The sequence below is a fragment of the Tachypleus tridentatus genome, chromosome 6 (genome assembly GCF_004210375.1).
Source record: "Tachypleus tridentatus isolate NWPU-2018 chromosome 6, ASM421037v1, whole genome shotgun sequence".
Taxonomy (NCBI): domain Eukaryota; kingdom Metazoa; phylum Arthropoda; class Merostomata; order Xiphosura; family Limulidae; genus Tachypleus; species Tachypleus tridentatus.
In genome coordinates this window covers 130,505,800-130,519,057 of record NC_134830.1, presented here as the reverse complement: position 1 = coordinate 130,519,057, position 13,258 = coordinate 130,505,800, and the positions used below count along the sequence as shown (strand labels likewise).

General features: G+C 32.3%; 1 long non-coding RNA gene across 1 annotated transcript; it reads left to right on the top strand.

The window, feature by feature from the left end:
* The first annotated feature begins 580 nt into the window (after positions 1-580).
* Positions 581-4,343, top strand: LOC143251456 (uncharacterized). The gene is made up of 3 exons (XR_013028570.1): positions 581-736; positions 2,138-2,246; positions 4,032-4,343. It is a non-coding gene; the product is annotated as an uncharacterized LOC143251456 (long non-coding RNA).
* The last annotated feature ends 8,915 nt before the right edge of the window (positions 4,344-13,258 follow it).

Sequence of the window (13,258 nt, the reverse complement as noted above, 5' to 3'; positions counted from 1 at the left end):
GAATTTTGCAGGGGAAACACCAACAAAAATCAAATGTACCTAGAAAAAAAAGATCGTGTGTAATTTCATAAATTTCCAAGTTTGTGTGATTAGTTTCATTAGTTAACTCAATTAGGAAGTACATAAAGAAACAACAGTCTTCTGTTAAGAAACAGTTTTGATACGTTTTATTTTTCTCACGAAAAGTAACATTTATGTTGTTATTTTACAGAGTGAGTTATAATTAATATTATAACTAGTGCGTCGTGCTCATTGTGAAAAACCTTAAAATTCAAACGGTGACACAAAACGTGCTAATAAAAATATTAACTCTCTGTTGTTTTCTCCAGTGTATGTTCCAGCCGAGAATCTCACTTGTACTCGAGGATACCGAAGAGATGCTGACAGGTGTTGTAAGTATATATTACACACAATAACGTTAATAGTTTCCATTAAACACAAAAAGATGAAAAATTTTAATATAATGTAGTTTTGATACAATAAATTTGATTTTTGATAATAAACTCGTTGAAAGGACTATAAAAATTAACACTGAGTAAATAAATGCTTAGCTATGTACTTTTAACGGTTTTAGATCCATGTCCTCCTGGTCACTATGACAATGGATTACAAACTCACTGCCTACCGTGCCCAGGAGGGACTTACATGACATCTTATGCTGCTGACGCCTGTATGCCTTGTCCTGGAGATAAAATTACTAATGACGAAGGAGCTGATAATAAAGATCTTTGTAGAAGTAATGGTTTTCTTTTATTGTTTCTCTAAAAGTTAAAAAATGTTTATTTTTGTTAAAACACATTGTTATAATAAGACACTTCATAACTTCCATGGTTTTTAGTGTATTAAACAGCTTTGCTTTTTTCGGAAAAGCTTTTCCAGGAAGTGGGAACAATTGTTGTAACGATTTAGTATGTTAATATTTCTTTGTCAAAATATTATATTTACATAAAAACATATATATGACAGAGTGGTATTGTTTTGGTAAAATAGTTAACAATTACATATATATATATATTGCTACACGAGGGCTATCTGCGCTAGCCATACATAATTTAGCAGTGTAAGATTAGAGGTAAGACACCTACCGCCAACTCTTGGGCTACTCTTTTACCAACGAATAGTAGGATTGACCGTCACATTATAACACCTCTAAGGCTGAAAGGGCGAGCATGTTTGGTGTGACAGAGATTCGAATCCGCGATCCTCGGATTACGAGTCAAACGCCTTAACCTACCTGGTCATGCCGGGCCTCTAAACAGAGATTTTCCAAAGTTTGGTTTTAAGAGAAAGACTGCTAACACTATGAAGAAAACGTTTACTCAGAAATTATATGTTTACATAATTGTATTAAGTTATACGACTCAATGTTACTTGGCGCCACTATTTTCATATTAAGATACTATTGAAATTTCAAATATATCTTAAAATGTCTACTTGGTGATTCTAGTACAAAATGAGGTATTAATCAGTAATTTGTTTAACATTATCTTATAATGAGAGTTATAATAATTTATATAAATCTTTCTTTACTGGTAGGACGCTCGACTCCTAATCTATAGGTCACGGGATCGAACCCCGTCACACCAAACATGATCGCTCTTTCAGTGATAGCGTTATAAAGTGACTATCAATCCTTCTATTTCTTTGTAAAAAAGTGTCCCAAATGTTGGCCTTTGGTGGTCACAACTAGTTGCCTTCTCTCTGGTCTTACACTGCTAAATTAGGGATGGCATTACGACCCTCACATTACGAGTCGAATGCATTAACCTTCCTTGCCATTCCGGGCGCTGTTTAATATAAAAATACATTATAAATGCAAGAAATATCGTATTTGTATCTCACAACGACTGATACGTGTAATAACGTTTTAAAACGTTATTCTCTGCTTGTCAATAAAAGTGTTAATACCCATACCAGCCATTCTGAGATATATTTTTATTTCCAGTGGATTTCTCATCGTGAAGATTATCGTATTTATTGAATTAAAATTTTAAATATGTTAAATTAAGATTATTGTTGGGTTTAAAGAATTATACACATTACTATTATTGTTAACTTACATTTGAAACTTTTTTCTCTGTTTTATGAAATCGATAAAGTAAGTAAACTAATTTTAAATACGACTCTCTGTCTTAAGATCCAACTGAAGTGGTTCCGAAAGCTACGCTCCCCTCAGTTTTAAAATCTACAGTTACAAGATACGCTTGGTGGACAGCACTCATTTTGATATGTCTTATTGCTTTGTGGTAAGTTACATGTTATCTTCAATTTCTTTATAATTAAAGTATGTGGAACACAGGAAGTAATCATTTGAAGATATTGGTTTCTGTACTCACACTGCTGTTAGAAACATCTGCTTTCACGTGAGGTACTATATTCATGTATCTGTCTTCTCACGAGACACTATGTTGATAGATCTGATTTCAAGCAAGGTATTAAGTTGAGATCTCCACCTTTATATGACGTTTTATGTTGGTTCATGTGGCTTCATGTGAAGTACTACGTTCCATACGTTGAGATCTCCACCTTAATATGACGTATCATGTTGGTACATGTGGCTTCATGTGAAGTACTACGTTCCATGGTTCGAAACATTATAACTGAATACACGTGTCTGAAGAATCCATACAATTATTTGTTGGTTAAGCATGAAACACATTTATAGTTATAACTGTAACCCATTATCCATAGCTTATTTAATAATAATATGTATTTTAATGGTCTTGAAACACGTGATTCTTATTTATTTACTTTTTGTAATGATCGTGCAGCGTTCTTTGTTGTTTCTACAACTGGAAAGATAAAACTCGGAAAGAACGGAATGTTTTAAAAAACCGTGTCGAACACAAACAGCTTGGTGATGAAAAGATATCCACTTATGAATTGGATATATTGGAGGCTATGCCACTGATCACTGAAAGTGGGAAGAAGGTCCCAACAAAGAATGTTAAGAAGACAAAACTAATATATTAAGAAAGCAAAAGTGGCCAAACGAACAACCCTGGAGACGATATATGAAAACGACCTGGAAGAAAGGAATACTTTGGTTCGAAATTCAATTAAGTTCTTATTCATCTTACGTTATAATTAATATTTGATACAAGTAAATTTACATTTTTACAGTTAAAAACATTCCATTTTAATATAATGTACGCTACGTCAAACTACGTGTACAATATCAAACAGATGTTGCATGTTTAAAATCAATGTTGTTAATACCTTGGGTTATCCACAACTACTGAGAAAGATGCGTTCAGAGAATCTTTAATGTTCAGAATCGTTTGAATACATGCGATTTGTTTTCCAAAATAGACCTACACGTGTTCGATACCATTGAGGTCTGATAAGTCTGATTACCTTTACTAATGTTCATAGCATTAATAACATCTGGAAAACATAAAGATCAGAATGTCCTTTTGTAATTTTTCATTCACATACATACTACTACTACTGATAATGAATTATTGAATATTTTAAAGCACCATTAGGTGCGTGATTTACTCAAAGTTGAAAAAAAAAAAAAAAAGACAGTTTGAAAACTATTTCTTACTGTAACATAAAGTAAATAACCAGTCATTTGTAGTTCAGATAACATAACTTTTCATGCTTAAATTATATAACAATAAATTGAGTAGAACACTTGACATTTAATTATAACCGTACTTTCATCTACTTTCATCTTGTCTAGTTATATAACAATAAATCAAGTAGAACACTTGACATTTAATTATAACTGTACTTTCATCGTGTCTAGGTAATAATATAAACAATCTAGTTATCCTTTGTGAACGTGTAAAATATAAATGGAAAACAGTATTTAAGCTATTGTCTGCTGTATATTATTCTTTATTAACTACATGAAACAATGGTTGAGATAATTTTCCTAGTTTCCATAAAACATTTATGAGATAACTGAAACCAATTTCATAATTTATAGGTTTCATAGAAACATTTATTTGTTTTTATGCATGTTATAATAAAATTATTTTGAGTGTTGCGCCACTAAACATAACTATATTCTACATCTTCAGAGAGGAACACCAGGATCGAAACAAACAAAAGCTATTGAAGAATATATACAGCGACCTCTGTCTGATGGACATGTGAAAAATTATGATGAACTTATTATCATTAAACCAAACAGTAAACAAGGACATCACAAGGAAAACGTTGTTATTCTTATTGAAAATTCTGACAACCAAGATACGTTTATCATTGGAAAAGCTCGGAAACCAACCTGATGTTTCTTCAAAACAGCGAAATAGGATTAATAAACGAATTTAAAAAACCGACTTTGTTAATATGTTCTCTATAGAGTTAAGAGAAATCAAGATGGATTTTATCTCCACACTATACAGTTACACGAATGGGATTGATACTCACAAAATTGCACAAAATATTTAAATTCACTATCATTGATATTATTTGTTTATCAGAAACTTACACAGTAATTTAACTATTTACGTTTATGTACAAGAAAATTAAATATAAACTTTGAAAACTTAACGTTTTAACATATCGGAACATTCATAACTATTATTGAAATTTAAGAGACTGTGGCTTTAGTTCAACAATTCAGAAGCGTTGTTTTCATGTTTTTATGATTTTTTTTTCATGCGGTATTTACTTATTACGACATATAATGTTAAAACTTGAATAATATATTAAACCAAAAGTAATGAAATGTTTGTTTACTTATTTTTCGCCCATTCAAATGTAACAGCTATTATACATTAAATGTTTATTTCAGTAATAATTGTGTGTTTGTAATATAGCTGTAAGTATATTAACTGTCACAATATACGTCCAGCAATTCACAGTTGTTACACTAAGATTTACATGGTTGTTTGTTTTTAATTAATTCGTCCTGACAGAAAATGAAGGACAAGAACTTAATACAATTCAGTACACTATAAAACGAATATTTTATTAGTTTAAGAAATAAATGTTAAAACTAAACCGTCCTTTTAAATCCGATGCAGAATATCCCCAATCAGGAAAACTTCAGATTTTTTCTCTCTCATGAACTACATTTTTCAGGAAAACAATTTTCAACTCACAGCAGTACTGATACATAGTGCAGAATAATTCTAATATTTTAACTACCAAAGATTGCCATCGTGCTATTAAACAGAGAAGGATAGATTTAGAAAATCAGATGCTTCATTATAAAGTGGTTATTTCTAATAATTTTTATATTTGATTAAATATTGATTTCGCTATTTTTAAGGGAATTGTTAGGAATATTGGACAAATCTAATAACTGTAAAAGAGGGAGCTCTATTTTTTTCATCAACTGCCTGATCAGAAAATGTCAGTTGATAAATAATTTTTTGTTTGAATTTCGCGCTCTGCTTTACGAGGGCTATTTCCGTTAGCCGTCCTTAATATAGCAGTTAAAGACCCACCGAAGATTGTAGGGTAATATTTTAAGAATAAATAGTGGGATTTACCATGACTTTATAACATCCTCTACCGACGAAAGGGCGAGTATGTGTGACGTTGATTCGACCATGCAACCCTCAGATTATGGGACGAACGTCATAACCACATGGCCAATTAATGAATTATGAAAATTTTGAAAATATCGTCCAATTTGATAATACAAAATATATTATTGTATTTCCAACAAAAAATCATGTAATCCACTTTCTTAGAAACGTTTATCATTTATACTTAAATAATTAGATTGCTCCCTTACCTTCAGTCAAAACATAATCATATTCAAATAATGACGTATTCTACTTACCTTGAACAAAATTATCTTCCTATTATGCTTCAAAATTGAATTGTATTTTATATTTTGTATTTATGAGTTATACCGCTAACAAAATTAAATTCCATAAAGCTTCTTTATTTTGTATTTCACATGATTATTTTGCTTTTAGGTTTTATTTTGCACGTCTAGTTATATCAAAGACTATTAACAAAGAATAATATTAATAAGTTTCAGATATTTAAAGTACTAATTTATTTTAATACTCGAGTCATCATTCAAAAGTATCATCTGTACTATTCAGTACATGATATACATATATCTAGGTATTTATATAAATTATACAATATACTGTAGAAAAAAATCATTTTTCAGAGTGAAAAAGCTAATCAAACAACAAGAACCTAGATATGAAGTTTTTCGTTTTTATTTTTTTACCTTGGATACTTTTTATCATTCATCATTCAAACTTTTTATCATCACTTTCGTAAAGTGCATTTTTTTAGTTGACTAATACAAAATCGGAATTCGATTATTTAATTTATCGTTTCTTTCTTCACTAAGAGAGCACGTCCTAGTGTTAACGTACCTGGAGGGTTCATTATTCGCGTCTCGCTGTCAAAAAATTTCTAACGCACTTTAGGAAAATAGATCCGCTACAAGAGGGACAGTAAAATTCCAATACAGTTGACAATTAATACCTTTTTTAGCTGTCTTTTCTCTAGTTCAGAATAAACAACTGCTGAGCTCATAAATTCCTTGCTTAGCTTCACGCTAAAATTATGAAACAAACAAAAATACCTTCACTACGTTTTTATGATCCTTCAAACACGCACATAAGATTATTTATTATACTTTTCGTGATGACACCTTTGTATTTTATATTTCATCAACCACTTCATTGTAACCTTGGCTTTACAAAAAGAAACATTCGAGGTTATTAAATGAAGTGTTATTTATAAGAGAGCTTCTCTTTTCAGTAAGCACGGTTTTCGTAAACTAAATTATGACGGTGCTATAATTAAGGAGTGTCTTTGAGGTCTTATGAACATGATAATCCATGTTAAAACTGTGTCTAACAATCGATACTGCACATTTAGCTCTAATCTTACTGTAATTAATATACTCATAAACGTAAATAACAATAAAGTATCTATTTTCCTTAAATTCTTCAGCACCTTTATTTTGTAGAATGTGTAACCAAAGTCTATCGTTTTTCTATCTTCCTAACGACAAGAAAATCCACTTGTAGAGAAAAATATATACACTGCTGCCAAAAATCTTAAGGCCAATCAACATAAAGAAAAAAATATGCATTTTGCGTTGTTAGACTCAACCACTTATTTGAGAAGAGCTTCGAAAGATGAAAATAAGAAAAGGGAGAAATTTTTTTTTAATATTTAATAAGTAAAATGTAAACACTATGAAATTAGCCTAAATACTAGCTGGTCAAATGTTTAAGACCATACCAAAAAGAAGTCCTAAAAGAGGTCTCAGTAGTGAGTTGCACGACCGTCATTGCGAATAACTTCAAACATTCGCTTTGGCATGATCGATATAAGCGTTTGGCTGACTGGAATGTTATTTCAAGTGATGAAGATGGCTTCACGAAGAATATGCACTGTTTGGAATTGACGTCCATTTCTACTGACTTCCCTTGCCATCCACCCCCATAACATATTCAATTGGGTTCAGTTCGGGCGAACACGCTGGATCATCCTAAAGTACCACGTTATTCGCCATGAAAAAGTCCTTTGTTCTGAGGTCATTGTGGATTTCAACGTTGTCCTGCTGAAATATCCAGTCATTTCCACACAAGCGAGGGCCTTCAGTCAATAAGGATGCTCTCTCCAACATGCCAATGTAGCCAGCTGCTGTTTGACATTCCTGTATAACCTAAAGCTCCATTGTTCTATGGAAGAAGAAAGCACCCCAGATCATGATGGAACCTCCTCCACTGTGTCGTGTAGAAAATGTCTCCTGTGGGATATTCTTATCGTGCCAGTAATGTTTGAAGCCATTTAGACCATCCAATTTATTTTTTTTTCTCATCAGAGAATAAAACGTTTGTCCACTTTTCTACGTCCCATGTTTGGTGCTTCTCAGCAAAGTTTAACCGAGCTGGAAGGAAGCGTGGCCTTTGAAGACATTTACGGTTTTTTAAAGCCTTTCTCTCGTAAATGCCGTCTTATTGTTTTTAAGCTGCATTTTGCGTCCGTAAGAGCCTTAATCTGGTTCAACGATCGGCTGTTGTCTTGCCGGACAACCCGTCGAATCCTCCTACTCAACGTTGGCGAAAATTTCTTTAGCCGACCACTTGAAATTCTCGTTCCGTATCCCTCAAAGTCTTTTAAGAAATTTGCAACAGCAGTTTCACTACGCTCAATCTCACCAGCGATGGCACGTTGAAAGAGACCTTGCTTTTGCAGCTCGACAATTCTGCCACTTTCAAACTTTGTAAACTTTTCAGCCTTTGCCATGTTTTTTCCCCAAAGTAACACAAGAGATGTCAGTGGGAGATATTGACAACGCTAATGCTTGAACACAAATGACTAAATTTCGTTACGTGTTTTCAGATTAACGCTTCGTTTCAGTATGGTCTTAAACTTTTTTGACCAGCTAGTATTTAAGGAAATTTCATAGTGTTCACATTTTCCCCATTAAATGGTAAAAAAGTTGTATTTTTTATTTTCCCTTTTCATATTTTCAACTTTCGAAGCTCTACTCAAATAATGGTTGGGTCTAACAACGTAAAATGTATATTTTTTCTTTACGTTTATTGGCCTAAAGATTTTGGCCAACAGTGTATTTGAAAAATAACAAAAAAGTCACCTTCACACGTTTTCGAACACTGCAAATCAAATAAAAATAACATAACCATAAAAAACACTCAATTACTAAATAAAGAAACTAACATAAACAAACTCAAAATTAAAGAAGCCTCACTTATACAACAACTCAAGCCCAAAATAAACATCAAATATTTAAGCACGTCCTCTACATTCCTACAATCAATTACACAACCCTCTTCAAACATGTGGTCAGCTATCAGTCACCTCTTTCTTTCTTTGTGAACATGACGATGACCGAAGAAGGTCGAAACGTTGTTCGCTTCACTTCATAAAATTTTTTTCCTAACACATACAAGCAGTTTTTAAATATATACGTTTTTCTATCAGATCTCTAGAACATGGCGTGTATAAAATTCAACTTGTTATGTATTATTCTTTATCCTTGACGAGTCTCCTCTTTGTTCCGTTACTTACTTTAATACGTATTATATTTACGATATTTTGCAACAAGATTGAAACAAACAATATTCTTTTTTTAAGGCAAATATATTTTAATAAAAAATTACAATTTATGAAAACTGTTATCACTAAGAGTTATTACAAATGATGGATTGTATACAACAGTTTTATAAACTTACAGACGTTAACACTGCCCCTCCTCGCTAGCTAGTTTGATAGGTTGCACATCCTTACAAGCTGAATTTTTCCGCCGAATATATTTAATATTTTCGAAGTAATAATTAAGTAAAAGTTGATTAACTGAATTTGAACAGTTTGTAATGTTAAAATTCTATAAATGTTGCTAGTCAAAGTGTGTAGTTTTCTGATTAGTTAGAGCTAATCACAGATGTTACATAACACTCTGACTGTAGGTGACTAACAATATTCTTCATGTATTACTGTCTCTCGGTTTTTATATGAATCAAGCGCGTCGTTCGAAGTTTCAAGAATGTTCTAGCGCGTTTTCGTAAAAGAAATATTGTTGTGTACTACTCTAAAAAACCTTCTACAAGTTTCGAAAAAAGGCTGGACTAGAAAAAAAACAAATACCAATCAAATTAAAGTAATTTTACTTTTAAAATTTCGTCGTTCTCAATATTTCATGATTGGTCATGTTAAAATAGTTTCAAAATACAGTCGAAGTTTCTAATTTTGCTACCATTACGACCAATATAAATAAGATCACAGATGTATTTCAAGAATGACTCCACTGACACAATTTCATGAACATATAATTTTATGTTGTTTTTTTTCTCTTCTATTTAATACAAAGTCGATTTTCAGCTATAAGTGAAATGTGGGTGTACAGTTAGAATTCCATTACCACTTGACATTCCTTCAAGCCTTCTTTTGTTAATCATTTCATCTGTGATTCTTAAAAAACTATAGTAACAATTATTTGGTGCTTTTTAAAAACAAAACTGATTTTATCATCCATTACACAGATATTTGTTTGTTTAACGTGTTTTATCTGTTTTTACAGCAGTTTCTTAACCTCATATTTGTGATTAAGATACGTAAAAAAGGATTGGTAAACTTTTCCATAATGATAATCGCTTCCTGTAGGTGGACTGTTTGCGTGACGTCTAAAATTAACAACATTTACGAGTTTAAAAAACACCTGTTAGCAACAAATATTTTAGATCTTCCATACTAAAAACAGTTGTATCCATCTTAATAGAAAAAAGTGTTTTCCTGCCTCGTTATAACCACGATAATCTAAGTCACCTAGGAGGTAAAATACAGAGTAATGGACTAATAAAATGGACAATTTTGTCAAAGAGTTGTCATTGATGGTGTCTGTTTGCAATATAACACATTCATACAGCTGAACAAGGTAGATATCTATTGGCATCTTATGGATTTACCTTTACTATTTTCGAAAGAGCTGATATCCTACAAAGCTATGTGAAGCAAGAGATGTAAGACCTGTGGGTGTCTTAAATAATATTACTGTTTCCGAAGGTGTTCAGATTCGTATGCTAAAGTCATGTATATATTTATATGGCTCTTATAATTGTGGTAAACTTTATATCCACAGATAAAGTATTTATACATCTTTCTAAAACAGATACGATCTGGCAGACACCTAGAGATTTCTGGAAGAAAACAGTAGCGTGGGTTTTGTAATGCGCTTTGTTTTCTACTGGATTTTTTTTTTTAATTTCGCTCAAACTACTCGATTGCTATCTGCGCTAAACGTCCCTAATTTAGCAGTGTAAGACAAAAAGGAAAGCAGCTAGTCATCACTGCTCACCGCCAATTCTTGGGCTACTCTTTTACCAACGAATAGTGAGATTGACCATCACATTATAATGCTTCCACGGCTGAAAGGTTGAACATGTTTGGTGTGACCGGGATTCGAACCTTAGATTACGAGTCGAACGCCTTAACCCACCTGGCCATGCCGCACCTTTTCTATTGTAAAACGAATAACTACTTTAAAAATATCGTGAAGCTTTCACGTTCCATTGTGTTTTCAGTTTTTTACAGGGTTTTCTTTCATTTTCTTTAATAGTGTGATTAAATTTTCTCTTACATATCCTCTAATTAAATGTAAATCAGTTTTATCTTTACTAACTTTAATTGACCTGTACTCTTTATTTTTATAATTTTAATCACCAAAGTATAAGTTTCTATAATTATATCTCTTCTTTATGTAGTGTACTTTCGAATTTTGTCTCTATCATCTCACTGGCAAGGACTCGAATACACTTTTATCCTTTCACTAAATGATACTAACATCTGTACAGTTTATCAAAGTACATGTATCGTCTGTATTGAGGGTAAAAATACTGGACATACTCACTTCTTTATTAATTAGTTTACTGTTTCTTACTTCTCATCCGACTTATGTGTCTGATGGTAAAATAATGATAATTTAAATAACAATGATTTTCAAAATCAAGTGTAGTTGTTTCTAAAGACCGTTAATTGTGTAGCGTCGCATATCTTACTGTACACGTTATTAACAACACATTGACAATTTAATTTGTTTCGTAAAAGATTTATAAAATTATTGCAAATGTCTCAAGACAGTGAAATATTTCCGACGACTTTACTAGGAAATGACAAAACTTTATAATAAACTTATATTTTTTTAAAAGCGGGTTCTTTATGAAACCCCTCGGGGTATTCCGTGATGTCTTAATTAACTGCTACATTTCAGTCTACGTTTTATGAAATATCTAATTTATGCAGAAGATGGTGATAAGGATCCAAAGGACGATGAAGACCTTTAAAGAAGAATATTTTGTTTTCCGTAATTAAAATAATATTCAAAATTACTACATGTACTTCTGTAAGGTCCCCGAAAGTGTTCTTCATAAGTAAATGTAACCTAAATTAAGGGTATGAAATATCTTTATTTCTTGAAATCCATATGTCACTCTGGGTTGAAGTGTAGAGAGTGTATAGTACTTCTCGTACGTTTTAATGACGTCACGACAGTACAAATTGCAACGTGAAAGCTTCTCTTATGTGACGTCATTTTAATGTCTAATGATTACCTGCCAGACAACTCTACTGTACCGTGGTGCGAGTAGTTAAAATACATGCTTCGGTTTCTTTTCGGGGAAATAGCATACTTCAAATGAAATCAAGTTTCCGATTGCGGTTGAGTCGTGGAGAACCTAAAGATTTCACAGGTGGGAATTTCAAATTGGGAAAACGAAAACGTGATCGAACAAACCAGTTCTGTAATGTTTTTAAGAATTGTCTTAAAATGTTAATTCAGTTCTTTATTTGAAACCATATCATCAGTTAACAGTCTATAACTGAAAACTTCAATTTGTCTAGCATTCTAAAAGTATGTTAAACGGCAATATAATTTCGGACCCCAGACCACAGTCTGGGTAAGAAACAAATCAACAATATTAAGAAGTTCACCACTACTGTCTTATTGGTTAGCTTACCACCTGTTAACATGAAAGTTTTTGGCTCGTTTTCAGTTGCCGCAAAAATCGTGCTTCGAACTTTAGAGCCGTTAAAATGTTGATGGTCACATCGAAATATTCAATCAGAATAGCCCAAGATTAATCGGCGAGTGTTATTCAATTCTAATATATGTGTTAAAAATTAGGATCGGCTAGTGAAAATGGTGCTTTGTAGCTTTGCTCGAATGTTCTAAACAAACTATAGGAAGTGAGACAAAATGTATTAATTTTATACATATCATAAGTTATTTTACGAGTATGAATTAAGCTCAACCTATTTGCATATTACTGCAGACTGTTGTAACTGTATGGGAAACATATTCTGATTCAATACGATATCTGAAGTTCACATTTTAAAAGTTACCGTTTCGAGAATACCATTCAGTATCAGTACTGCTGGTGGGGGGAATAACGTAGTATATAGTTTGATTCGGATTTTAGCATAAAAGGCAACTGTATTTTTTATCTGCACACTTTGTTTTTCATATTTTAACTGTCTCAAAGAAGGCACATGCCAGTAGTTACATACTAAGGCTGAGCTTTGTTTGTGTGGAATTTTCCCGTTTAGGTTGTGGTGACCTTCGATTTTGCCTTGCTATGGTTTTTTAACGTTGTAGTTATTAGTGTGTGTTTTCTTTGTTAAGTGGATTATTTTCATTTTTCTACAATCGATATCGCGAGAAACAGATGAAGATTCGGTTTGTTTTGTGTTACACAGTTGCTATGACAACTATAGACGAAACGTTAAAAATTCTGATGTCTGTCATGCCCCATCTTCTTCTCGCATGCTGAATACTGCAGTATATTTAGGATCT